At 37.4% G+C, this 25,513-nt stretch overlaps 1 protein-coding gene across 27 annotated transcripts in view; it reads left to right on the forward strand.

Annotated features, from left to right (window-relative positions):
- The first annotated feature begins 1,882 nt into the window (after positions 1-1,882).
- The window catches only part of MAP2 (microtubule associated protein 2), a 314,502-nt gene continuing 290,871 nt past the window's right edge, over positions 1,883-25,513 (forward strand). For 20 of the 27 annotated variants that reach the window (XM_079134618.1, XM_079134617.1, XM_079134597.1 and 17 more), the window contains exon 1: positions 1,883-2,139. The gene's annotated coding sequence lies outside the window, so the exon portion shown is untranslated. The remainder of the gene's footprint in view (positions 2,140-25,513) is intronic. The other 7 variants (XM_079134606.1, XM_079134609.1, XM_079134607.1 and 4 more) reach the window with 3 other exon arrangements.

Consider the following 25,513-nt stretch of genomic DNA (forward strand, 5'->3'; position numbering starts at 1 on the left):
CTGACAGAACTTTGACTAAGGTAGCAAGAGGAGGCAATCTCCCAAGTAAGGGTGAGACTTCCCAAAAAGAAAGGCTGTAGGTTTGGTTGACTCAGTGAACCTTCAAGGTGGAGGAAACAATTGATTTGCACACCAAGCGTGGATGGGCAGGTTTGCTTTCAATGCCTGAAATTATGTCTATTTACTTTCAGGGTCCATGCAGACCCAGGGGAATTCTGAAATGAAAGAAGACAACAGGAGCACCTTCCTTTTGGAAGCACAGAGGAAACGCAAATCCCCAGACTAAACAGGATGAAAGAGATTCTCTCAATATCACCTACATATGTGTGCTGGTCAGGTGTCTGCTGACACTGGCCGGACTCCTACTTCCTTCCATCCACCTACTGTATATTGTTTCCTAGTCTCTAAAACCTGTGCAATCAGGCCACCTTCTGGGGAGGAGTCCTCACTCCTCCAATCTCTCTGCTACTGGGTGTGCCCTGATACTACCAACCTTGCTGCAAGCACTGGACTGTGGGATGCAGCTGGGTGGAGGGTGCAGTACAGAAGTACTTTGGAGGTCAGGGTTCTACATCTTGCTCTGTGATGGGTTCTAATCTTTGCAGTCTCCCATCATTGGGTCTCTTTTTCATCTGACAGTTTAGGGAATTGGACCAAATGCCTAAGATAGCAACTCTAATGTTCTATGTTCTCTGATTCTGTGATTAAATAAATGATGACTCAAAACTATATCTACTCTTTCATCAGTACTGTTGAAAATGTTTAAGTCATAGGTCACTATCATGGCTAACCTTAAAAATACTTTCTGAGTACTTGGTATAGACATCTGAAGTCATTCGAAGTTGCATCTTCTCTTAACATTTTTGATCAGGAAGATTTCATGGTGAAAGAATCAGGTTTTTTCAGTTGATCATTTTGCTTTCAAAAATATTTAAGCAGGGATTTTTTTTTTTAATGATGACATTTCAAGGTCAACATTTTCTGTGTTTACTAATTCCTTGCATTTGAACCATGCCTCAAAGATCCTTTTTATTTGTTCTCTTTTTATAGATTCGAGAAGGGGGGTACTGACATTTTTAGTCCCCAGCTGACACTAATACACTGAGAGGGTAAGTGGACTGTCTCTGGTGGATACATCTGAATACCTAGAACGGGATCTTCACGGAAGCGGGGATCTTCTCTTTGATGGGGTTGGGGGTGAGTGTCTTGTTTTATTCATTAATGTTTCCACAGTGCCCAGAACAGCGACTGTCATATTAGTAGGCTTCTATAAGCATCAATTGAACTGATAATTCAACAAATGCATTTGATTAGTGGTAAAGCTGGGTCTAGAATTCTCTATACCCTCAGTCATTGCTCCTTTAGTACAGACAGGAGTTGGTCTATGTTCTCAAGTTCTCCCAATCTTCCTTTGTCATTTCTTGATGCACCTGTCGTTAGATTGGTAGACAAGATCACTGAGCTTTCTCCATTGAGGGGGTCCCTGGAACCCCTGCCTACTGTGTTGCAAGGAAGGAAAAGAGGCGTCCAAGGCGGACTCCTCCCTGAGAGACTAAAGCTGATGTCCCGATTTCCCAGGGAGGGTTGTTTGGCCCGTTTGCTCAGAGCGTTGGCCTCACTTGCTTGGTGGAGGGGCACAGTTGTCCAGAGAAGGCCCCGCGGCCGCCTTTGGCCTCAGCTGGGCGGGGCTCTCCGAGGCTCCGAGCTTCGCCGTTGTCCCCGCCGGGCGGCCGGCTGGCTGCGGCAGGAGGCGGGGCAACCGCGCTCCCCCTCCCCGACACTGCGGCGGTGGCAGCGCCAGCCCAGCGGTGGCCGCCTACGGGCTCGCGGAGCCGGGCGGGACCTGCGCGGGGCGGGGAGGAAGGGCCGGGGCGGGGCGGCGGCGCGGGGAGCCCGCTGCTGGGGCGCCGCGCTCAGACTGGGCGGGCGCTCGGGCTGCGCGGGCTCTCGGCGGCAGCGGCGGCAGCAGCAGCAGCATCCCCTCTGCCTCGTCTCCCCTTCCGCTTCTTTCTTTTCCTTCTCCTTCTTTCCCTCCTTCCCCTGCCCCGTCCTCCCCTCTGCTCCTCCAGTGGGCAACAGCCCTCCGAGTCCTGAGCAGTGGCAGCCGCGACCGCGGGTCGGTTCTGTTACTGCGCCCAGGTAAGAGATCGTCCCCGCCTCTGGTCCTGTTAGAGCGCCTGTCCTTCAGCCGCGGTCTCGGCCAAGAGGGAGTCTCTGCCAGGACCAGGCGGGAGCGGGGTTGTCTGGTCCGCCGGGACTTGGGAGCAGCGGCAGGTTGGCGGACCTCTCCCGTCTCCCCGCCGGCGGAAGGTGGGGGCCCGACCTCCCCAGGTGTCCGCGCGGAGCTGGGGAGCGAGAGCTGGTACCTGGGCTCTGGGTTTGTAGAAGAGCGAATGACCTTGTTAGGTACCACTTTGAAACAACTGGAAACTTAACGTCAGGCAGGATACGTGTTTTGAAAGCCATTGTCACCTGAGCTGTAGAAAGAAGGGGAGGGGATTAAACAAAGATAATGGGGACAAGGAATTGAAGTAGAGGATTTGTGTGCCCAGCCAGTCGCAGGGCACTGCACACTGACGGATGAGGGAGGGAGGGAGGCCTTGTCAATTTCAAACCATTTATTCCTGTAATTCCTCCAGAGGCAGCTGGGAAAGGAGGACTGATACATATTTATAATGTTAGGAAGATGAAAATCGATGTCTGGTGGTGTTGGAGGGCGGGGCACGAAGAAAAGAGTCTGGTTCAGCTTGAGCTTCCACAGAGTCTCCTTTTCTTCTTCTTAAACGATGGGGGTGGAAAACTGCATGTACTGTCCATCTATTCTTTTCTTCTTTTCGAAAGGCTTTCTTTGAGGCGGAGGCTATAGTGCTGACTGCCTTCTTCCCCCAACCTGTCTTTTGTTTAGGATGGAAATTTCAAGAAAGAGTGTGTGAGGGGCCCGGGAGAGGGGAGGTGTGTGTTTGGGTGTGTGGGGAGGGGGAGGGAGTAGTAAAGAGAATGGAGTCAGAAAACACCGTGATTGAAACTGGAAATTGATGTCCTAGCACCAGGATTTCAAGATTTTGTCAGAAAATAAAAAAGCTTTGGTTAGCAACAAGCTCCTTGGTGACAATTGCTGTGTACCATCTGTTATAAGACCTTAGCATAATGCTTCCAGAACACCGACCCTTTAAAACTGAGTCAGCGTGAAGCCTTTTTTGTTTAAACACATACGCACAAATATGTAAACACACACACACACACACACACACACATATATATATATATATATATATATATATATATAAATAATACACCATAGACATGTTACAAAAGGGAGGGAAAACATCGTTTTAAATTTATCTTCAAGGGTTTGGGGATTTTGTTTTGAATGAAATCTGCAGTGCAAAACAAAAAATATTGTTGGGGATAATATAATTTGGGGTGTGAGGTGAAGGGACTAATGAATGTTAGCAAAGAACTAACTTAAATGTTAAAAAAATATTTCTTTTCATTGATGGTCTGTTAAAGGAACAACTGCAAACTGAAATTGAGGCTTGCAACCACAGTGAGGCGATGGAGAACAAAGCCTTTTATGTGAGCCACATTATGCAAAACGTCCCTATGCATGAGCTGCAGGTACCAGCCCAGTTTAAAAGCATAGCTCTGTCACCCTGTCATTTTAATATGGGCATTTATGATTTTTTTGGCAGTCAAGATAGATTGATTAAATAGAAGCCCTTTAAACGCTTTTGATTTTCTGCCCAAGAGGAAGATTACAGCTTTCCACCTGAATGTAACAAAAACACTCCTTTAGCTGAGCAAAGTGGTTTTTGGTAGAAATCCTTATGAATTTATAAATCGTGGGTGTCTCAATCACTTCCCCCATATACACAAAGCATCTCCCCTTCAAGAAAAGGTAAAAGGCATTCTTTTTCTTCCAATAAAAATATTATATGTGTGTATGTGTGTGCAGGTGTTGACAGTTAATTTCCTGGTGATTTTATCTGATTTTCACAGGTTTACATCTGCATGTCTGATTTGGATATTATCAGAGCTGTTGTGGCTTTAGGCTCTGTATTATATGTTGCTTATGTCATTTTATTTATTTTTTTTTCATATTTCAGTTTCTTAATGTTATTTAATTTCCAAAGTTTTTTGTTGTGGTTGTTATTTACTTGTATCAGTGGCAAATTGCTTAACATACATCGGGACATATAAGCAATCTAAAAATTGAAAATAATATTTATTTAAAATATTATTAATTTAAAAATAATATTTCAAAGACATTCACTTTTATTTTCTTTGTTTCTATTGGGTCTGAACCACCCACCCCTCCTTATCAAACCGTGTCTTCCTGGCTGAGCTTGTGCTGCTTTAGGCTTCTAGTTATGTCTAGACTACCAGAAGCAGAGCCAGGATTTGCTCACTCTCTGCAGCAACTCTTTCTCAAGATGACTTGTTTACAGCACCTTCTCAGGGAGGAGAGGGAGAAGGAATGTGCTGAGAGAGCATGACCCAGTGAAACTGGCAGAGCCATTACCTCATCAAAGTAGGTCCTTCAGCCTCACTGAGGGACAGGCATCCTCTCAGTGGAAACCAAACCCCAGGATCACACCCATCTGGGGCAGAAGCTTTTCACTTCCCACTGATGTTGCTCTGCTGAGGTTAAAGGGATATTTTCTCTTTTATGTGTTTCTCTTCAGGGATCTTGAACTTGGTCAGAAATATGCAGCCAGAAATGAAACTTGGCACAGAATCCTTTGAGCCTGAAGGAATAATTTTATTCCTTTACCCCTTTTGGTTTAAACCAATCTGCAAATTTTCAGAATGTCAGAAGGAAGAAAAATGCTTATTGGTATAGTCTTACTTGTTTTATGTTGAATTTTACCAGTTATTAGATAACAGACTGAACTGCTGTGCTTTTGACAAACACACTTGTACTATTGGCATTTAAAAGTATGGAGTGGTTACATTCTCTTGGGTTTGTACGTGAAGGTAAGTTCACCCCTGAAAGACTCCTTGATGTCCCTGTGAGACAGACCGTAGGAAGCCAACTTGGGGAGTTTAGAATTCAAGTTGGTAGCTCTGACTGTTGAATTCTTTCCAGTGCTTAATGTCCTCTTGAAAGACAACAATAAAGAATCTAAAATAACAGTTACAGTAGATGATGACCCCACCCAGATCAATACTACACTCCCAAATGCTAAACGTAGTCATTTAGGTAAATCAGTAATTAGTAAATGCATAAACCTAAAGATAAGTTTTGAAACAATTGTGAGCTCTTGCCTTCTCTATCTAAAGATGCTGCTAAGCTCTTGCAGTCATATGTGATTATATCAGACGTGTTAGTTTGTTGCTTCAGTTCTACATCTTTACTATTGCCCTTGCTGTGATCTGCATCTAGGCTTTTACACATAACGGAAGTATTTTTATCATTTCACTGATTTTTTTTCCCTTCTCTTCACCATTCTGTTTCATTTGACATTTTGTTCTTTAGGTATTCTGATTTCAGCACTCATACTCTCTTGGTACAAATTTGGCCTTTGTCTTTCACTTAGGGGAGCATTCATTCTCATTTATTTATTCATTATGAGAAATGATTTTTCATTTTCTCAAAGATTTATTAGTCCCAGGAATTGATTTCAGGCACCAAAAGCAGTTGAGAACTACAAGTTAAGATGAGGTACACAAAGGGCCCAAATCAAGGAGGAGGGTCCATGGTTAAGTTTGGGTGGGTGGGTGGGGTAGGGAGAGATGAGAAGGAAAGCAGAACCTTGGCTGATAGTATTTGTCCCTGCAGGATGAAGATGAGCTTGTGTCTGTGGGTGGAGAGGGGAGAAATCTGTTTTGCTTTTTACCTCAGAGTAACATTTTGTCCCCTTCCTCACTCGTCATTTCTCTGAACAAAGGCCGTGATCCCTTCCTTGAAAAAAATGATACAGGATGCTTATTGGAAACAGTTCTGTAGTGAATTAAAAATTTTAAAACAATGCAAACACAATCGACTTTTTAAGAAAAACATTTTGAATCTAATCTTTGAACTTTGAACTTTGAGCCTTCCTGTTGGAAAGCTAAGTGACCCTTCAACCGGTAATACTTTGTGATATCTTTTACATATACATTTTAGTGGAATTCTCTGGAAATTTAGACAAAATAAAGAATTCAGGATCCTCTTTTAGTGGATTTGTTGCTGGTTTTGCTTATACTGTGGACCTAGAGGAAAGGTTTAAACAACTTGTTTTCCATTAAAACATACACCAGAGGGGGCAAATTCAAATATATACATTTTTACATTTTGTTATGCTAACAAGACTTTTAGAGCAAATAACTTATTTTTAAGAGCACACACCACTTCATTTCTTTTCTTCCCTTCCTTCTTTTCCTCTTTTCTTTCTTCCCTCTTTTCTTCTCCATTTTTCCTTCACATTCTCTCTCCTTTCCTTGTTTTGCTGATTTCTTTTGATATGTACTGGGGGGCGGGAAATCACTGATTATGAGAAAATGAAAATATAGCCTGTTCTGTTGGTGGAGGGTGATTTTTCATTGCATCTGCATTTCTCATTTAACATGCAATCTTATGCTAACTTCTTTTCCTTCTCAGGTTCCATTCCTACCCTGGTACCATCTTTCCACTTACTTTTGTATCTCCTAGAATTAAACAACCTTCCTCGTGTGCCTAATCTTTGACCCTGTGTTACATCTCAAAAAGACATTTCCGAATCAGGAAGAAAAGTTGCTACTTTTTGCCCCCATTAATCTGTACCCAAGTTTATCTAGAGTCCCTACTTTACAGATAGTTGCTCATTGCAACTTTCTTAAAACACTTCTTAAAACAAAACAGCCTTCTTAAAACACTTCAGAAAAATTCTGCAGGCAAAAAATGGTACATCTGTACAACTAATGTTTCCAAAAAGGAAAAATTTGATTAACCAATTGACATTTTATTTTTTGATTCATCTGACATCAAATAAAATAGTTCAACTAAAATTTTTTAATTTAAATTGACCAGCAAAGTCTGCATGTGTCATGCAGACCATTGTCTTCATTTTATGCCAGTTAGCTGATTCCACTGGTATATACCTAATAAGTTGAGCACCAGCTACTCTACCATCAATCAGTAAATGTTAAAACAAATTTAGTTTTAAGTAAAATATTTTTCTAATTACATTAGCCTATACAACATTATTATGTCTTAAATCTAGTTCAAAATGATCATAAAACACAATGCTTAATCATTTAACTGTCTAGGTCCTTGCAGAAAGATTTCTCTGTTCCTTTGAGATTCAATATGAACTCTTTACATTTATTTATTAATGGATGTGTAGATGGCTACCTCGTTGTGCTGTTGGAACAATTGTGCTCACACTGAACTGCATTGTGAATGGTGGAACTGCTACTCTATTGAATTGGTAGGAGAAAATGTTTCTGTTGACTAGGAAGAATGATGCAGCATCAGTTTGATTGGCATTAAGTTGATTAAATAAATGCTCAGCCTTGAAACTTTACTGTTTTATTTCGGTATCATGTCTTTCAAAATTGGAATTTAGTCTTTCATAAGCTGTACATTTTTAAGCAAGACAATACTTTAAATTATATGCTATTTTTTTGTTGTTGTTGTTGATGTTTCCGTGAGACACTACATTCTTTGGACCCACTACTTTTGGGTCCACTTTGACAAGCAAGGTTTTTTTTGTATTTTACTTATCCATTATTTTCACTTTAACATATTATTTGGTATATAGCAAAGAAAAGATTTGTTTTTTAATTTACTACATGTTCTGCGTGTGTGTGTATGTGTGTATGTGTGTGTGTGTGTGTGTGTGTGGTACTAGGGATAAAACTCTTGACTTTGCATGTGCTAGGGAAGCGCTCCACCTCTGAACTACATTCCCATCCCACTACATGTACTTTTTATTTTATGTTTGAATAAAAATTTGCAATCTGTACCATAATTCCTTTGGCAGGTGGAATCACAGTACCTGAATAGCCCCATGACTTGGTCCACTTTGTGTGTTTCATAAAGGGCTAAAAGATGGGTTAGTGGTGTCATTTGTGTGTGTGAGTATACGTGGGATTATCCTCTAAGGCAGAGTTAACCTTCTTATGTGCTGTTTTCCACAGCTGAGATCAACTATTATACAATCAATTGATGTAAATAAAATTTAAAACTATAGGATTAGATTAGGTTCATATGTGTACATGTGCTATTCAATACAGTTACATGAAAAACAGTGATACAACTATTCATCAAAAAATCCAATTGAATGAATTTCAAGTATGTCAGTCCTCCATATCCAGGGTCTCTGCGTCCGTGGTTCACCAATTGCAGATTGAAAATATTTGAAAAAAAAAAAAAAAGGCTTTTTTCTTCTCATTATACCCTAAACGGTAAAATAGCTGTTTATATAGCATTTACACTATATTAGGTGTTATAAGTAACCTAAAAGATGATTTAAAACATATGGGAATGTTTGTAGGTTATATGCAAATATCATGTACCATTTTATATAAGGGACGTTAGCATCCCCACATTTTGGTAACCAATCCCCTGTAGATACGGGGGAACACCTGTATTACTATCTTTTTTCTACTTGGAGAAATATTGTCCAGATTCCATTGTTAATTATTAAAATTTTCTAAATGGAAACACTCATACTTAATTTTATCTTTTAAAAAGAGCAGACACTGCTTTTACACAGAAAATGCATTTGATTTTCATTTAAATAACAGAAGCCAGAGCTGATGGACCTTTAGGAATTTTGCTGTAAAGAAAGCATTAAGTACCCACTGAAAGCTGAATCCTCATGAAACAACAAGGTGACTATGACCTAGAGTTTATTTAAACCGGTTTTGGCCATTGCATCTCAAACTTGCCTCATTCACAAACTGCATGGTGAATTCTATTAGAGAGCACTTAGTGTGGCTTTGGAGGAAAAGGAGCACTTTCTTGTTTGTTTTTAAGTTCCTGTAGCTTTCACACTCAATTGCTGATTTCATGATTTTTGTTTGTTTTGTTTTGAGTGGAACCACATTAAATGAAGGTGAGCCACATCTAAATTGGAGCTTTGAAAGCTTCATTCAATCCTGGATATTCTCTTTGCCTTATTTCAGCTCCTTTCTGAACAGTAGCCTATGAAATTTTGTAATAAGAAACTAAAGATCTCCATTAAAAAACAAAATGTTATTGAAAGTGAGTACACTGACTTTTAATAAAAATATTTTCCTTTTGCTTTCTAATATATTTATATTTTATATGATAGAGAAGCTCTTTGTAACCCTATTAAACTAGTGGCTTAGTTGGATTATGTGCTTACATGTCTGGAAAAATAAGATTTCACTAAATGTAGTCTTTTTAAAAATTAATTTTTTAAATTGATAAAAATTATGTATGTATTCTTTACTTTGGTGCCTCTGCCCCATCGCTGAATGCCATTGGTGATCAAAACTTGCAAATTATATATTGATTTGAGGATGTTTGATGGGTAAAAGGGATTATCAAGAGCAAAGTCTATGAACCTGTGATATGCACATAAGGAAACTGACTACAGTGATTACTTGTGAACCCAGAACATACTCAGTAATTGGAGCTAAACTCAGGACTGGTCATGGAAGACCCATCTCATTCTTCCTGCTCCTTTTTCTGGTTGTATTTCTGTTCTTTGAGCTAAGGGTGGAGTGAGGTGGCAGTCATACCTGCCCAATTTTGTGACTCAACTTGTGACTTTCACATGGATATAAAAGAGGGAGGGACTCGGAATTTTAGGACCATTCCAACCAGCCCCATGCCAGCTTCACTACTGAAAGCACTGGGACTAAACCTGATCCAGGAAACACAAGGCTCCTGCTCCAGGGCCATTCCTGTGGTTTGGATCTCTTAGGAGAGCAGTTTGAACTCTAGGGATGTGTGCCCAGAGAGGGACAGGAAAGCCAAGGAGCTTTACTCTAGGCTTGAACTGTCTCTCCTGAAGTCTCCAGGTTGACTGGGTCTGTGTTGAAACTTGGTTCTGTGTGCAGGGGAATTCAACAGAAATAGCCAGGTTGAAATTTTTTTCTGATCTATATAGCACCATAATTTCTCAGAAATAGCTTTCTGTGTGTGTTCCCCCAGCTTTGACATTTTTAGCTAGAGGAAGTGAGCGCGAGAGGCTGTGCTCTGTGTCTGCCTCATTCCCACTTTCCTTCCTACTCCTGCCTGCCTTCCTGTTTCTCTGCCTACAGCACTCCATCCTTCTTGTTTTTTTTTTTTGCTTCTTCCAGGGAGACAGCAAATTAAGTTAGAATTAGGTATTGCCATGGTGACTGTGTTCAGTAGCGCTACACCTGCACCCACACTGCCTAGGCATTGTAGAGTCTTTAGTTGACAAATATTTGAAAGGCATGAAGAGACTCTTGAAGGAAAGAAATTAAGCATAAACCATGCTTAAATATTTAAAAAGAAATGCATTCCTAATCACTGAAAAGTGAAACTCTGTCACTATCTAGGGAGTGAAGGAATTCTAATGTTGTCCTGTTAGAGAATGCCATAGACTGTGTCCTCATTTTCTAGATGAACATGTTCACTCATCTGAATTAGAGTGACTTTTTTTTTTTAACCACTGAGTAAATGGAATAGAATTTCATATAGTATTTTCTATACCCATTGGTAAAAGAACGAACTATGAATACTTTCTCTAAAGTGTCTTTAAACACAAATATAGAGAAAAACCACCTTAGTTGCACTTCAGGAACAAATATTTATGAATGCTGATCCTTTCAAGTAAGCTATTCTATGCTTTTCTTGGACATGGTTATTTTATCTGATCATCCGATCATTAAAATAATGTGTAAAAAATTAAATGTTGAAAGCTTTTAGTAAATAACATTCTTCCTTGGAATGTTACTTCACTTCACTTGGAATGCTACTTCTTACTTCACTCTGATTCTCTTCCACTTGAGCATTAGACTCATGCGCTCTAAGTATTTCTTATATCATGGCCCGTGATTCATCTGCACATTTATTTAGTGAGTGGTTATCGGATCCCTAATGTACAGCAGGCACTTTTCTGAGTGTAGAAGATATCAGGACAAACCATACAAGTTCCTGCCCTCACAGAACATGTAAGCCTCATGAGACAGAATTAAGAAGTCAAACAATAAATGAATGAACATTTCAGATATAAATGCCAAAAGGAATGTACAACCAAAAGAGCATTTGCTGAGCTTGACTTTGGTGGAATGGGCTGCCTTTGGAGGCAAAGTAAAGAAGACCAGTGAGTGAGCCATGGGACATTTGAATTTCCAGTCCGAAGGAATAACCTCAAAGCAAAAAAAAACACAGCCTATTTGAGAAGTAGAGAGAACAACAGCATTAGAATCCAAAGAACACGGTAGACAATAATGGAACAGCGGATGAGAGCAGAAGGCTGGTGACAGACCACAGGTGTCGCCTTGGTCTCAATGAGAAAGGTGACTTTTATTTGACTTCCAGTACACTCTAACTTTGGAGGTTGTAAAAGAAAATGTTTTTTGAGACTCTTATAACAGCTTTCAAAAATTAATTATGTCTTCTAAATCCCTCTAGGTTGATCTGTATCTTATTCACTAACGTGTTAAATCACGAGAGAAATAATTTAGAAAATCAGAAATCAATGGCAGAGACAGGAGTAGACTTCTGTTAACTTGATCGAATGTGGTGCTGTGGACGCATGCAGCTCAAATTGTGTTGTTTTCTTGAGGTTTTGGAGAATTATGTGTCTGATTTAATTTTAACCACTTACAATATCTTTTTACCCAAAACTAAGTTTTACAAAGCAATGTAAACAGAAAAGTAGAAATCCACATTTGAGAAATCACAAAAATCCATTTTCAATATGAATGTGGTCACTGGCTATTCCCCCGCAGCAGGTTTAGTTGTAAACCAAGTCAGGTGCCAAGTAACAATCAATATGATACTTGAAACGTATGAATAAGTAACAGCGGCTTATGCATTTTGCTCTTAAAAGCAATGATCTAAATCTCCTGAGAATTTTGTAAGTGAATTGGTCCAATTTCATGATGGTCTTGGGTCATCTGTGAGATTAATAGTCAATGTACTTCTTCATGCGCACATTGCTTATACTAAAATATTTAACACACTTCTCAGTTATTTGCAGACCTCGTGTCATGCTCCATTGAATTTAGCATTAAGCACAGTTTGCCAGACCTTTGATTGATGGTACTTTTGGCATAGTTTAAAGCTGTTTACTTTTCCTCTGCATATCCTTAATAGAAAACAAAACTGATTCTTTATTTTTTTCATGTAATATTATCTACTGGGCATTTTCAAAATATTATATGATTTAGGATAAGTTAGTATTTGAGTTTACAATGAAGTGTTGGAGTACTGTTGGTTTTTCTTGGAGCTTCTTTTCTTGACTTCCATTTTGTTTTGTTTTTATGATGCATATTAACTTTAATTTGGGGCATTAGATATATTAATACATTACCAAACTTGTAGTAACTCAAGTATTAAAAATATGAATAAAAATTCACCAAATATTTCAAATATATTTTAACTTCTGAATGGCGTTCTTGGATATTGGTATCATTATTGATATCATTGATACTGAGATGCCATTAAACATTAAATATAAAGTACAATGTTATATTAAACATTTTACCGTTGTTTGATATAACATCATACTTTATATTTAAGGATTGATGAAAGGGTTTTAAGAAGAAACAAGAAAGTAATTAAATTCCTTCTATATGTACAGTCATGCTTGCGCTATAGAATATCAAGTATACGGCATATTGCTCTCCTCTGGTTGATGCTGGTGATGCAAGAAACAAAACAAGTACTTAAAAAGAACATAGTGCACAAGAAGATAAATGGTGAAGACTAGCAGGTCCTGCAAGTACTAAACTAATCAGGGGGGAAAATTTGTCACCATATGCAGAAGTCAAAAGCTTGATGTGGGAAATGGCATGTGGAGTGTGGTTCATAAGTGGCTGGGTTTGGAAAAGCACCCAGGTAGGAGGAGGATGGTAGCAGAAGCAAAGGCACTGAGGTGACAATGAGCAAAGCAAACCAGATCACCTGCAATGGAGGGCTCCTTTTGGAAAAGAGTGGCATGAATCATTGGTCTTGGATTTGTAGATGTCCTTAAATACTGGGTGTGATAGGAGTTTTAGTTGTATCGTATGGCCATCAGATTAGTGAAGGATTTTGACCTGGGGAATGGCAGGAACCATGAGATGTATTAATGATTGATTAGCAAGACAAATGTGAGAGGCCATAGCAGCAGGCCTAGAATTTCTACAGATTGTGTGGCATGGGGACCCACAATTTAAAGAGGGAGACTGAGGGACTTATTTGGAAGTAAGGTTGCAGACATTTTCATGTGCAATTAAGAATATACCAGTACCCTAGAAAGGAGATGTGTGATGTTGATGGAGATGAGGTATGGAAAGACAGACTGACCTGCAGAAAGCAAAAGAATTGGAAGCCATGGGTGTGGTCAGGAGGTGAATAATGTGAGCTGCATTGGAGTTGTGTCATGTGCACGCAAAATGTGTTATTTTTAAAACAACATTGGCCTTAGAAAACAAAGCAAAAGAACAAAAACTAATTTCTACTTATTTTCCTCCCATTTGACCTTCAGACTATAGTTTGCCAACCCCTGACATATATGGTCATGTTTGAACCTGAATCCAGAAAATGTCCTTGATGTTGTAAGAACCATTCTCTTAAAAGTTCACAAGTACATGAAACCTAGGTAAAAACAATTGTGATCGATTTCCTTTCGTGAAGATGCAGGGGAGTACATCTTTAGATTTCCCTCAAGTCAGAGCATACTGGAAACTGGACACCTTTACCTAAGCAGTTGTTTTTATTGTGTGGGTACTAGTTGTGTTTTCATTTTTTTCTTATCCTCTAGTAGTCTCAGAATAAAATTGTGTCCCACTTCCACTAACTATGTAGACCTTATGTTATTCATTTTAGATAGTAAGTTTTTCATGCTTCATTTTCTTGCTTTCTTGATCCTAATTTCTTTGAATCTTCTTCAGAATAAAGTCAGATACAAAATGCTGTATTCTGTATTTTCCCCGGAGATCCACTTTTAAGGAACTCGTGACCAGAGCAACTCCTACCTTCCAGGAGAGAAAGGTGGCATGGCCTGGCATTTCAACCATCGAGTTAGGGCAGGTGGCATTGCTGGTGTTCAGTTTCCACAACTGAAAGCACTTTCTCCAAAAATAGACTAGCTTTTGCCTACGTATGTTATTGGAGGACATTTCCTAAATCTATTAGCTTTCTATGTTAAAAGAAGAATAATAATAGAGTGAATTTCTTGCTTCAAAACCCTCCCCTGTAACTATTGTCATAAATGCCTTTTTTTTTTTTTTTTTTTTTCTTTTTTTTTGCGGTGCTGGGGATTTGAACCCAGGGCCTTGTGCTTGCAAGGCAAGCACTCTACCAACTGAGCCATATCCCCAGCCCCATAAATGCCTTTTAAAACGTTATTTAGCCCTCACAACATCAGTGATCCTGGCAGGAAAATGCTAAGACCCAAGTATATTTTCTCTTTTATGAATGAATTTTCATGGGGATATTCTGGGGATCAGAATTCAGATATTAAGCCCTGTTCTCTTTCTCTCCAGAATGCTTCATGATGTTTTCTCACTCCAAACTGAAATCCAAGACTCATGGTATAAAGAAATATGAGTTTTGATCTTTTTGTTGTTTTATAGGCTCTTGCATGCAACCGATTCTGTTGCCTTCAAATGTTAACAATAGGTAGGTGATGTTAATACAATGGAACTAAATAATTGGACTAACTTTGATGTCTCATTAAATTGATAGTGCAATTATTTGTTTGACTCTTCCAGAAATGGTGTAGTGGCCAAAAGGGTTCTTCACATGATCAGTGCTTGAAAAATAAATATTATCAATGTTATGTGTCTCAATAATGATTCTAAGTCTTAATTAATCAAGGGAAGTAAGAGTGGGATATGAAAGGGTTTTTTAAAAGTTAAGAAAAATGGAGGAAAGAATGCTGTTCAAGAAAATAGTATGTCAGGAAGTCCTTAGTGGTCAGATAGTGGTTTGTTCTACCATATTAGCACTCGTATTTGAGATTTGTTGTTTCTCTATAATCATTTTGTGTAGTGTAGAATCAAAGAGAATTGTAAATTAAAACAAGTTGCATTTTAACCAGACTGGAACATAGATAAAATGCTGTGGTGGACCACAGGTTTAGTCAGAACCAGATTTCAACAAAAAAATTATTGCCCAGGCCCAATTGCAGGCATAGCATAATAGTCTTGGGAGTATCCTGATGTTATTATAGTAAAATATACAAAGTAATTCAAATATTAGATAAAGGGCTGGGTTAGAAAATATTAAGTTATTCATAATAAAGCAATATCATCATGTTTTGCTAAAGCTAATTAATTTGAATCTCATGCCAAAAAAAAAAAAATATATATATATATATATTACATATATATATATATATATTACAGATAGCAGATATTTCTGGGAGCAGTCTGCAACTAAAGATGTAAATAGAGTATGCATATTTAACTTTGTACATCTTATTTATTATTTTAAAATAATTTTTGAATTAGGATTAAGCTTTGTTCAACACACCAGAGCAGCCACTGGACATTTCGCAACAAAGTAAATAACTATGACTTTGTATCTGGTGATAAAACAGTTTTTTGTGTGAATAACTCCACTGATTTTATTCTTCATGGAACAACCACAATTACCCTTCCCTAATTCTTTTGCACCTTAGAGGTGTATACATGAGGAGAAGGGACATCTGTACAGAGAATCTACTCCCATTGCTGAACTCAGGAGCCCTGGTTTAGGCCAAGCCACATCTGGAAATTGCTTCTGCTCAGAGAAGAGCTATTAGCTTAGGCAGAGTGGCATTTATTCATTTCATTTCTGGACTCAGAGCCCTCAAGTTGGGGTGAAAATTAACTTTACCCCACAGCTCTTTTCTGTGCAGATTTATTGTTGCATATCATCTTTATAAAATCCAGGTGTATATGTATCCAACATGCATGATGTAGTTTTCACAAAAACAAAATTTCGAATTTGGGGTAACGATTGACACAATTATTATTTATAATCTAATCTAATCATAGAAAGAATTAGATATTCCATTGGAAAGATCTATACCAACTCTAATAAGAATTTCATTTCACACTTAAAAAATGCAAGGCACACAAAGACAAATACTGCATGATTTATTTCATATGTAAAATACAAAAAAAGTTGTTCTCATAAAAATATTTTGAGTAGAGAGGCTGAGGTTGTGGCTTAGTGGTAGAGTGCTTAACTAGCACATGTGAGGCACTGGGCTCGATCTTCAGCAGCACATAAAAATAAATAAATAAAATAAAGGTATTGTGTCCTTCTACAATTAAAAAAAGAAGAAGAAGAAGAAGAGTAGAGGCTGAGGTGGTTGGTGTAGGGGGCTGAAGTGGCAGACTGGGAGAGGTTGGCCAAAGGATACAAAATTACAGTTAGGAGGAATAAGTTCAGGAGATTCACTGTCCAGCATGGTGGCTACAGTTAATAATGATATACTGTGTTCTTGAAGAATGCTAGGAGACTGGATGTTAAGTATTCTTACCATGAAAATGTGAAGCATGCATATTCATTAGCTAGACTTAACTTTCTCATAGGCTGTATGTATTTCAAGGCATCTTGTACATGATCGATACATGCAATTTTCTCTCCTTAAATAATTTTGAAAAAATTTAAATGATCTACTGAAGTTTATTCTGTCACTACTTAGGTTAATAAAATTTTAAAGTTAAACATTTGAACTGGTGCCCAAATATTATGATGACTCATCATTGAACGTCTATAAATAAAGTTTCTTCTGTATTTCTGAGGTTAGAGAGGATCACATGGAAAGCAGAGACGGAAATCAGACTGTGATCACTTTGTGTAATTCCAGCTTTACTCTGTACTGCTATTTCTGGGGGCCCCTTATTGTTACTGTTTTGTCATTTATAGCACTACATGCTTGATCACATTCACACATGATTGTTAAGATCTGCATCTATTAATGTTCAGACTTGTTTGGACAAGATGCTCAATAGATGTGTATGTATATAAAACGTGTGATATGTATATATGTGTATCTATGGCTTACAAAGGGCAACTTGTCTCAGCATAGGCTCATAAAGGAAGCATTAAAAAAAGCTAAGTCTAAACTAAACCGGGACCTCCTTGGCCCTTGTTTCATTATTTTTAAAATGAGGATCATTGCCAAAAGGTCTCTTGAAGTTTTTCGTTTTGTTTCTGCTTCACATCTAAGAATCTGGAAGTCCAATTAGAGCTGTCTTTTATGACAAAGATTTCTGGTTTCTCTGGGGCTGAAAGAAAAAGAGAATAAAATATTCACATTCCACATGTTACAATTGTAGTTCTCCCCCAAAAGAAAGGAAGATTGACGTGTTTAGTATATATAGGGTTGCTGGTCACAAGGGTCACAGCAGCCATTTGTGAACATTTGGAAACGAAGCAGTTGTCACCCTTTCTGAACATAGAACTAAGCCGTTCACTAGATTATGTCAATGTTCAGTTATCCCAGCAGTTGGGATTGGGATACAGGACGTAGATAGATATAGGCAATGTGCTGACTTTATCTGGAAGAGAATGTCAATGACAATAAAATCTTACAGACACTCATTCATTTTATAGTTTGTTATAGTCCACACATAATAAAATATATCATGCTAAATTAAAAACGATTCTGTTATGATGTGTGTAGATTTATCCCTCTAGATCATTGTATGTAAACTGTGTATGCTTCATATAATACTTTACTCTTTAAATATTTATATTTAAAAATCCAATAATTAAATTTTTAAGGTGGGAACAGGACACCAAAGTCACAGTATAATTCTTGTTTGCTTGTTGGTCTGGTACCTACGAGAATATTTTATTCTTACCTATCCACCACAATATCCCCACTGTGAGGAAAATAGTGTAGATGAAGGATGGTCAATAAATATTTTAAATAAATAGATGAATGAATAATTCTAGAGCAATTTTGGGGGATCCCAAATATTTGACAAATCTTGTTTAATTCTACATCAAAAAGAAAATAATGATTCTGCCTTTTGGGACAATAAAATCTGAAGGAATCAGCACTCTCTCTCTTCCGTGTTTTTTTTTTTTTTTAAAATAAAATACACAGTCTTTTCCTTTGTTAAAGACACAGAAAATTTATAATTCTGCCCTCTTATTGAGACCCTGAAAATGTCATTTGTCTGTCTGGGCTTCAGTTTCCTAATCTACAGATCTCGGGGATTGAATTTGTCTCTGAAACAGCTTCACATCCTATGGTTATTTGGAAAGGCATTGCATTAATTCACACTTTCATACAAATAAGTTAGTCATCCTAGTTAGCTCTTCTGCAAAGCCTGCAGAAGTTGGAATTTTGGACAAATGCATTTTTATTAAGGAAAGCTGGATGTCATAGAGGAAGATTAAAATTATGAGGTGCCTTTCAGAGGAAAAAAATATTCATTGTGAGCATCTATTTTATATTCAGCAAACTTTATTAAAAACCAATTAAAAGCCACCTACTGTGATGAGCTAGGTTTGAAGTACAAAGAAAGACAAGACTGTGTCCTTACTTTCTAGGAGCTTTTTATCAAGCTGAGGAAGGCAGCCAGGTCACATCCTTTGGGCAACTAAACAGACCGTAAATAAACACTTAGCTCATCACTAGTTACCTGTTTTAAAAGGCCCGAGGGAGGGAACATGTGATAACCCTTCAATACAAGCTAAGTCTTGCTATGTGATAGATGATAGCTTATGGTCATCACGCATTGAAGTGTGATTTTAACACACAAACACCATCAGAGCTGTTTGTAAAATGTAGCTGAGACAAGGCCTTGGGGACAGAACTGCACATATTTTGCAGATTGCATTCACCCTTCTGATAGTGGATGTTACTTTTAAAAGAATAAGAAACTCTTTTTGAAAGAAATATTTTGCAATTGAAAAGGAATCAAATGTTTTTACTCACTAATGTACATGATATCATGTTTTATTTCTTTGTGTAGTGAGTCTTAAAACAATCCATCAGACTTATTATGGGGGAAGCATCTCATAAATCCTTTACATTTCTTGTTGTGTGCAGATGATCTACAAATGTCCATTAAAATTTTCTGAGAACATCTTCACTTCAAGTGTAAGTCCTTGAGGGGCATGATGATTTGGAAAAGAAGGGAAGAAGGAAATGTGCCCAGAGGATTTATTATACTGCTTTTTAAAGTGGAGGCCAGCTGTTTTGGAATAGAATTAAAATGTAAATTATCAAAGGGGAATAATTAGAACCATTTCTTTAAAAAATAAAAAGTGCCCAGTACAATCAGAGGAAGAAAAGGATTTAAGATTTTCTACGAAGCACAAGTCAGAAGGTTGATGTGAAAGACTGGGTGGGGAGGGATTTATTGGCACCAAGTGGACACAACCCTCGGATTGTCCAGGATGCTGGGCAGTTGAATTAATAGAGAAACAGACCTTCAATTCTGCTGGGCCTGGATCCAAATCCCAAGATAACTGTGCGTGGAATTTAGGCAGTCACTGTATCAGCACCCTCCTAGGACTATAAATTGAACCACAGTGCTAATAGCATGAGTTGCATTTCAGTCCATGTGGTTTTATGACTCAAAAATAGAGTTCTTTTAGTACAATGCAGATAGTCAGTGCCACATGGGAACAAAATAGATTATGCATGAGGTTGGTCAGGATTTTCTATAATAATCATAGGAGTAAAACCTATGAAAGCTTTCAGATCCAAGGATTTTCACAAATAAATGTTTTTGTTGTATTTTTGTTCAAATTTAAGTGCTTTAAAAAGGCCTAAATGTTCTAATCAGGGCTACACATAAATCATAAAGGTATGTGTTCATTTGACTGTTCATATTAAATCCTAATGTCAATCAAACATTACGATTCTGAAATGAAGAAAAAATGCCCATGAGGAAAAGAACTGTAAATAGATATACATAGGTAACTATACCTCTGCAGGTTTTTACATAAGTAAACCCTTTAAATTGAGGGAGTGGAAAAACTGTAACCTCAAAAATTTGCAGGTGTGGGGAACTTATACAAATTTTATAAAACATTGATCAGTGATTTTACCTTTTATATGGCCATAAAATTTATGTGAGCTACTGTGTCCAAATGACTCAAGACCAGACTTCAATTAATAACTGAAATAAAGGATTTGATTTGCCAATAACTGTTTAATTACATTAAATTTTGGCTCAGTTTTGGCATTATCTGTCCATCTCCTACCTCCAGGTTTTGTTAGCATTCATGAACCTTTTCTGTATTTACTCTCCTACTAGTTGATCATTGTCTTTGTCAAAGTTTTAGCAACCATCTGTATTTTGACTACTTCCTAGCCTGTATTTCCAGCTTGGGCTTCTTCCCTGAAAGTCGGACTCATACTTGACTACCTTCCAGGTGGCTTCACTTCCATAGACACCTGAAACTCAACATGTTCATAATGAAACTTACTTCAACATTCACCCTACATTCCCCTTTCGGTCCCCATTTTATGGCATGGAACTATTCCAAGTCAGAAACCAAGTCATCTTAGACCTCTAAATGTATTTCCTAAATATGTATTTTTATCAATTTTTTCTCCTTTTCATCTCTAACTCACTGAATTTGTTCTGTACCTTTCATCTGAAATGCAGCATTTGATTTCCTTGCCTCCAGTCTTTCCCCATTAAATTCATTCTTTTTATGAACCAGAGTGATCTTTTTAAACTGCATGTCTAACCAAATCACTCCTCTATTTAAAATCCTTCCTTCAGTGTCTTATTAATATAGCATATTAAATATAGCCATGCAAATCTGGAAGCATGCTATCATTTCAATCTTATTTTCAGCCACTCCCTGCCTATATTTTTGGCCTCAAAAATACCAAAGTACTGTATTCTCCACACATTACTTGATCTATTCTTTCCATTGTAATGCCATTTTTCCCCTTGGCTAACGCTTTTCATATTTCAAAACCAGCTGAGTTTTATATTCATATCCCACTGAATGTTTATATTCCTTGCAGGAAGGAACTATCATATTCATTTCTATAAATTCAGTTTCTAGGAGAGTGCCTGACACATGCTATGCACCAAATAATTAGTTTTTTGAACTGAGCAACAATGCTGTTCAGGATTCTGTTCAGCTCTTGCCAGCAAATTTTTTGTTTAAATGGGTGCTTGTCCTCAGCATTGTGTCATCATCTAGGGAGGTGACTTCAAATACTTGAATATTACAAGTACTTTTATCATGCTTCTTGATCTGTGCTTCCAGTCTCCACCGTCCACTCCTACAGAGTGGTGGTTCCATGACGGCACCGAACTCTGGCCGAGCTGAAGTCTCAGCCTCTGTTGCATCACCTGTACCATAGGGATAGTTCCTTTTTCAAGGCTTAACGTTGAGAGTTAATGTGATGGAGGGCACCTGTGAAAGTGAAAACACAGTGTTAGGCACAGTGTTGGAGTTCAGTAAGTATTCAGTGGATTTCCATCAAAAGCTGAAGTGCTATATTTTTTTAAAAGGCTTCAACATTGCTGTGGGAAAATGATACTAACAGGAAAGCAGTGAGCTAAATATCTCATCCACCAAAGACTGTAGTATGGGATTTGGTTTCTACATTAGACATCATTTTGAGTACTTCATAGGCAGCAAACCTCCAAGCAAAACAAGTTTTAAGAATGAATTATTCAAGTACTAAGAATGAATTATTATAAGAATTTCCTTTGGATAATAGTTAAATATTTTGCTTCAATGACAATGATAATAGCATTTCAAAAGGTTAAAAAAAAATAAAATAAAAACAAGATGCATGTATGCCCAGCTACTTGGGAAGCTGAGGCAGGAGTATCACAAATTTGAGACTAGCCTGGGCAACATAGCAGGACCGTCTCAAAGAAGGATTGGGGAAGTGGCTCAGTGGTAGAGCTGGCCTCTGGGCTCAATTCCCAGTATTGCAAAAAAAAAAAAAAAAAAAAAAAAAAAAAAAAAAAAAACTAATATGCTTTAAATTTATACTGTTTTGCTTAATTTAATTTAATGATAATAAATGGTTTGCCTAATAGATTAATCATTAACACCAGAAAAATAATCAGAAGTTTAGGCTTTTTGTCTCAAATCACTGCAGGAAAGTGAGACCTCCAACTTTATGTCTTAGGGACTATAAATTTAAGTTTACATGATTATTTCATTTAACTTTTCTTGTCTTTGCTCAAGGATTAATTTTATCATTTAGTTTTAATAAACTAAAATTTAGTAATTTATTACAAAGGTGAACATTTATATTATAAAGGTGAACATTTTGGCACTACTAATTATTATTTTGTAATTAGATGTCCTGAAAGATAACTATGCAGGGCTTTTAGATCAAATATAAACATATATTCCAAAAAAATCTAGCCAGTCACTATCATTTATGGGAAGGATGAAATATTGGTTAAAAATTCAAAATTGAACTGGGTTGTTACTTCGAATCAAGATCTGAAGTAACTTTTTGGTTGCAGTTTAGTAAACTTACTTTTAAATAGTTTGTTAGAGGGAAATGAAAATTAAAGTGTAATTCACATCTTATTACAGTAATTACTACAGGAGTATACAAGTTATTTATTTGACCTGGCATTTAATTATAATGAATATTTTCCAATTTCAGTCATCATTGAAACCCAGTTTATTTTTCAACCAAATGTTCTTTGAGGAAATATGAAAGACTCTTGGTTTTGGATTTAAAAGTTTTGACTGTGAGTAATGTTTTTAAATGAACTTTTTTTTTTTTTTTTAATTCTAGAAGGCTGGGGCTTGGGGGTGGTACACTCCTGTAATCCCAGTGGCTTGGGCGGCTGAGGCAGGAAGATCAAGAGTTCAAAACCAGTCTCAGCAAAAGGGAGGTGCTAAGCAACTCAGTGAGACCTTGTCTCTAAATAAAATGCATAATAAGACTGATGTTGTGGCTCAGTGGTGGAGTGCCCCTGTATTCAATCCCCGGTCCCCCACGACCTGAAAAAAAATTATAGAACATTTATGAAAATTGTTACCACATTTAAAAGATGTAATGGTAATGTGATAGTGGAAGGATTACCACATTTAGCAGGATGAAGACCAAGTCCATCCCTTTTATTTGAATGCCAAGTATTATAATCAATAAATTGGAAATAGAAAATAATATTTCTGAATCCTCCAGATTCAGTTATAGAATCAATAAGAATATTCAGATTGTGATACATAATCACATAGTACCTAATTAAACTCCACCTAAAATTCCCATACTCACATAATTTTTAAAATCACTAATAAGGCACAATCCTATTCTCATGGCTCTAATTATTGCCTTCATGCTCTCAAACAAGAGGTTTATGTTCACTTTTATTTTTTTCAAACTGGCTCCATGAGATGTACAATGCAGATTCTGCTTAGACGATGGTGACAAGCCATTACCGCATGAGGTAAAAGCCACATCATAGTCCTTGTTCAGAATAGATGGAGTATAATCCCAGTGTTGAGGTTTTCTTAAACTCTGGAGGATATGTGGCACAGATTTTTCAGGAGAGAGGTTGGAACACGTTTAAAACAGCCGAATATGTGAATGGAGATTAAGAGAAAAATTGGTGCTGTCATTTCTAATAGAAAAGCAAAAAACACTGGAACACAAACTCCTGTTGGGCACATAAATAATCTGTATTAAGAGTAAGATGTCATTTTTATGTAACATCTTAACTATGGCGGCTTATTAAACATGATCAAGAAAATCATGTTCTACCAGCAGGACTAAACTAGAGAATAACAATCAGAAGCATTGGCAAACCATTCAGCCACCCACATCTTCCAAGAAATTACTCATGAGAGCAATTTGCATGGGGTATAAAGCAGTATGTTTTAATGATATATGGGCTTAAACTCACAGGGCACCATAGCAGTTCTTTTTGTCTGCAGACCACAAAACATGCCAGAACCTAAATTAACAAAAAGCAATAAGCTTTTCAATAATCAAAACTTAAGCTCTTAACTTCTTGTTCATTATAGAAAGTCATAGAAACATCACTGTTTCATCACAAGATTTATCTGCAAGATATCAAAAAACAAATACTTAAAATATTTTGATTTGGGGAGTAATTTAAAATGGCTCCATTTAATTCTATAATATAGTCATAAGCCTGATATGTTTGTAGAAAGAATAAAATTATTTAAGAAAAGTGTCCATTTTCATTACTTTGGAAATGTTGGGTATTTAATGATAAAAATGAAACAGACTTTTGAATTTTAAATGGTGGAAAGTTTTTGATGTAGGGACTTAACCTAGAATTACCTAGACATGAATGAACCAAGGAAAAAATTTATGGTAACAACATATGCATCTTTTTTCTTTTTTTTTTTTTTTTGGGTGCTGGGAATCGAACCCAGGGCCTTGTGCTTACAAGGCAAGCACTCTACCAACTGAGCTATCTCCCCAGCCCCAACATATGCATCTTTACATTACAATCACATCTTTAAAATGGGTGGGAAGGAGAGGCCGCTCCAGCTGTCTTATCTCTCCATCCAATTGTACATAAATATGTCTTGGTTTTCTCAGATCATTAGACACACCTTCTCACTGTTGTGTTTAAATAGAGTCAATTCTGCAGATTTTGAAGCCCTTGACCCTCTATTGATTTAATTGGGTAATCCAAGTTCAAAATCAAAGAGCACTACTAGTTTTGCAAGACTTCAAAGATTTGACACTGTCACTTCAGTGGAAGGTATTTCCCCCATGCTACCCACCCAGGTATCCACAGTATCTTAAGACTGTCTGAGACTTCCAATGCTTGTTTCCCTTTGGTGAAGCTGCAGCTTGCCATGGCCCACATTCTGCTTTCTCTTCCTGCAGTTTATGTCTGAGTAAGTAACTAATGAAAAACAGTCAGATACTAGAGTAACTTGTTCTTCTCCTAGACCTCATTTCTACATGGACATGAGATCGTGGCCTTCTTTGGTGCCTGGATTAAGACACCCTTTGTGTCCAACTCCATTCAATTGATTATGAATTTTCTACTTCGTAAAAAACATGACTTTTTACTGACTCTAAAGCCTTTGTATTTGATTGTAGGAAAGAGGTCACTTTCCTAGAACTATCAAAGATCCCAAAGATACTAAAATGATCCATAACATATTGTTTAAAAAGTCAGTGTGGATCATGTTAGTCTCCTTGGACTCAAAAATTTTACCTTTAGGGCTCTTTACCAGGGCTAAAGTATAATACTTTTATAATCCCATGATACGTAAATCTCTTTTGTTAGCATTATAGTACATCTCTTTTGTTCATATGGATAAATTCCTATTAAAAATTCAAGTGGCCAGCAAAACCATCTACTCAAAACACAACAACAAAACCATTTAGGTTAGAGAATCTCAAGGGACACTCATTTGCCATTGGAGAGGATAGTCCTGTAGTTCTGAAGACAATCTTCGTGACTTCATTAACTCTCAGGGGTTCAACCAGTGATCATCATT

The sequence above is a fragment of the Sciurus vulgaris genome, assembly GCF_902686455.1.
Source record: "Sciurus vulgaris genome assembly, chromosome: 3".
Classification (NCBI taxonomy): Eukaryota; Metazoa; Chordata; class Mammalia; order Rodentia; family Sciuridae; genus Sciurus; species Sciurus vulgaris.